The 4069-nt window shown below is 42.0% G+C and overlaps 1 protein-coding gene across 1 annotated transcript in view; it reads right to left on the reverse strand.

Annotated features, from left to right (window-relative positions):
* LHFPL6 (LHFPL tetraspan subfamily member 6) overlaps window positions 1–4069 on the reverse strand; it is a 272648-nt gene that overhangs the window by 183272 nt on the left and 85307 nt on the right. The window lies entirely within an intron of this gene.

The following is a 4069-nucleotide window of genomic DNA, read 5'->3' on the forward strand; positions in this document are numbered from 1 at the left end:
GGAGGGAAGGAGGGAAGGAAGGAAGGAAGGAAGGAAGGAAGGAAGGAAGGAAGGAAGGAAGGAAGGAAGGAAGGAAGGAAGGAAGGAAGGAAGGAGAGGCAGGGCCTCTCTGTTCATGTTCTAAGCATTCAAAATTTTCAAGAGGATCAGATGAACAATACTTTTCTGCTCTGGTTTTACAAATATGTACAGGATCCTTGGCTCTCTCCTTCTTATCCCAATTCTCAAATGAATATAATTAATTCAGGCATCATCCTTTATCACTACTGTCTATACTGAAGATCCCAAATACATGTCTTCAGCCTAAACATTTTTCCTGAGCTCCAGATACAAATTTCTGTCCAAATTTCCTCAACTCCTTGAAAAATCCCTAGAAGTTGTCCTTATTCTCTCCACATTTAGCACCATTATTTGTCCCTGTTTGTCTGAGACAGTTTTCATGTACACCTTTTGTCCTGGGGTTATGACCACAATTTTGTAAAAATTGAGATAAGGTCTATGTTGCCCAGGCTGGTCTTGAACTCAAGGATCCTGGGCTCAAGGATCCTTTTACCTCAGCCTCCCGAAGCACTGGGATTATAGGCGTGAGCCACCGTGCCCAGCCTGGCATTACTATTAATTATGCTCCCCTTCACTCTCACAGTAGTCCAGATTAAGAGGATAAATTATGTGGAGATCAGTTCCACAACTCCCACCTTCTCTGTTCCACCCACCCCCAGCTATGGGTGGGCCTGTGCCATCTGCTCTAGCTCAGACTGCTGAAATAAGCTACTGACTGGGATTCCAATCTCCATACCACCCTTCCCTTCCTCCAATTCATCCATTCCCTCTGGGTGATCTTTCTCAAGTGAAAATCTCATCAGGTCACCCTCTGCTTCGATAGCTTCCCCTGCTTTCAGAATAAAGTTTAAACACTTTCTAATAGCGACACTCAAAGACCTCCATAATTTCACTTCATCCAATAAATCTCCCATTAAATGTTTGTCTAATTCAACTGTGCTGGTACCTCTCTATTAATAGTAATAATGCAAACTTAGAGTTAGTTTTCCCAGATCCCAAAATATTAAAGTGCCAACATTTTAGGTCTCAAACAACTTCTTTTCTGGCAAAATAAAAGAGGTCTGAGACATCCTGGCTACTTTCCCCAGTTAGATGTGTTTCAAAAAACTGTATGTCAATCTTGTATTTTTTAACAACTTGTATTTTTCAATCAACTTATATGTTGAATGTACTAGAGACTTTTTCTATTTGAAATAGCCCAGTAGAAAATCCTTCTTACTGGTAAATAATTCTACTATAATGTATATTATTTTCTTTGTTAACTTCATATTTTTGTAAGTTTCTAAATCTTTCCAAAACTTTTTGACACTTCACACTGGATCAACCTATAAGGAAACTCAGGGTTGGAAGCATCTCCAAAGGCCACACCTGTGTATTTGTATCCTTCTACAATAGCATTTCTCGGCTTTTGGATCTAGTAGAACCACCTGGAAAGCTTCTGAAAAATGCAGACACTCAGGCCCCTACACCCATCCCCCCTACACCCCCACCATGACTTAATCAATCAAAAACTCCAGAGATGAGGCCCAAACACATGTTTCTGCTCATGTTCCCTGAAGTTGGACAATTAATGGGTAGCATCCAATCCACAATGGAACATGTCAAAGTCAGAATGAGTTAATAAGCCAGCCATTAAGCAAAGTAGCTGCTTCAAAAATCAGAGTCCAGGGCTGGGCACGGTGGCTCACACTGTAATCCCAGAACTTTGGGAGGCTGAGGTGGTGGATCACTTGAGGTCAGGAGTTTGAGACCAGAGTGGCCAACATGACAAAACCTCACCTCTACTAAAAGTACAAAAATCAGCAGGGCGTGGTGGTGGGCACCTGTAGTCCCAGCTACTCGGGAGGCTGAGGCAGGAGAACTGCTTGAACTCAGGAAGTAGAGGCTGTAATGGGCCAAGACCAGGCCACTGCACTTCAGCCTGGGTGACGAGCAAAACTGTCTCAAAAAGTAAAAAAAAAAATAAAAAAATAAAAAAAAAATCAGAGCCAAGTAAGACACTATCTGTATAAATATACTTGAGGAATTTGCTTACAGTAGAAATTCCATAATAAATCCACTTATTTGACTTAAGTTTGACTTTTGAACATAATTTTTCAAGGGAGCTAGTAGGGACATCTTCCTCAAATAACTGACCAGGTCAGCACCAATGTCCCAGATCACTGAGTGTTAAAAAAGTTATCACGCATTAGCTTGTCTCCCTCTTCATCTCTCCCTCAGTCTGCAATTAATTTCAGATCAATTAGGCCAGGAAAATGATCTAATTTCCTGGTTTTAACAACAAACAAAATCTTCAATTATTGAACACTAATAAATTTTTTTCTTTTTCTTTTAAGCCAGCTAAAATTGTGAAGCTAAGTATGATACACAAGAAATATATAATCCAGGTCGAGAATAAGTCATAATCCATTCTTTCTCTCTCTCTCTCTCTCTCACCTTTAGGTAAGCCCCATGCTTTCTCCCTCCATATCAATAAAAGAGTGGGCACCTGCAAATCCTAATTCCCAGATTTCTAGAAGATAAATGAGGTAATAGATGAAACGCTCTGGGTATTACTAACAAAAGGGAAAGAAAAAAAAAAAAACAAAAAAAAACATGAGGTTAAATCTACCCAAAGCAAATCTTTAACACTCAAGTCACTGTTTGCAGACATATAGTCCCCTGGTTCACACACTAACCACCAGAGTCACCAGAGGGAGGGATTCATAGGATTGGTCCACACAAGAAAGGCTTCCTAGATTTGTACATTAGTGATCTCAGTAGGAAGTGGGATGTTTCCGGCTCCTCAGAAGGTTCTGATCTACCCTCCCTGTCTGGGAGCAAGTGCCCAGCAGCCTGGTCTTCAGAATCGGTTCATCTGAATCAACATCTTTTGTCATGTAAAAGGCTGTGTAAAATTTGGTGACCTACAGTTAGGGCAGAGGGATGTAGACATGAAGGACCTGTATCAAGAACCACACGCAGCCTCTACAATGGAACAAACACTGGGAAAAACAGGACGGGGCCCAGCCAGAAACGCAGCAGGTCAAGTCAACCAGCACCAAGCTACCTTGAGAACGTGGCCCTCGGGGATTGCTCTGACCAGCTTTCCTATCAGGGACACCCAACCCAAACAAGAGTGTGTCCTAGGAGGAGGAATACTGAAAGCCGGCATTCAGCAAGAGTGCTGTATGGAACTTTCAGTTAGCACAGGACATTCTAGTAGCAATTCATCAAGCAAGGCTTCGATCCCCATATGTAAAAAATAAAAAATAGAGTCTCAGTCTTCCAGACTGTGATGAACTGGGCAAATTAACAAGCTGTGGACTTGGCCACAGGAAAAGAAAGCAGGACTCCTGTTATCAGAACTGTGGTCAAAGGTGGGATTTGAGTCTTTGACACTGGTAGAGAAATGAGCTATCAAATAGCAGAGCCATGTCAAGGCCAGACAACAGCAGTGATCACAGCATTGCTGAGCTGAAGAGCATTCACCTCAACCTCCTGAAATCCCTCCTGCCCGAGGTACAACGGGTCTCTAGAGCAGAGACTCTCAACCCTGACTACATATGAGAATCGCTGATGCCTGGATCCCCTCCCCATCTAATTAGATCAGAATCTCTGGGTGTGGGTCTGGATGCTGGCATTTTTCTAGTACCCAAGGTGATCTCATTGTACAATCAAGGTTGAGAATGACTACAGGCCTGGGAAGGGACTACTGATGGCTCATTGGATAGCCTCAGTTCTGGGAAGAAGGCAACTAGAAATGCTGGGACCAGGCAGGATCTGAAAACACAGCTCCATGTCAAATTCTACATAACTCTAAAATTATGTCTAATTGGACAACAATTATTTTCCTTTCTTTTAACATCTGTCTTACCTTCATAGGTCTGAGGTAGCATAAGGTACCTGCAACCTTTAGGACAGATCATTCCGACAAATCGGAAATGGAGACAAAGGCCATTCCTCACAGCTTCAATCAATACTTCTTCCAAGTCTGAAGTAGATTACCTATTTTTTTTTTTTTTTTTTT

Source organism: Rhinopithecus bieti, unplaced genomic scaffold, assembly GCF_001698545.2.
Source record: "Rhinopithecus bieti isolate Rb0 unplaced genomic scaffold, ASM169854v2 scaffold_35538, whole genome shotgun sequence".
Taxonomy (NCBI): Eukaryota; Metazoa; Chordata; class Mammalia; order Primates; family Cercopithecidae; genus Rhinopithecus; species Rhinopithecus bieti.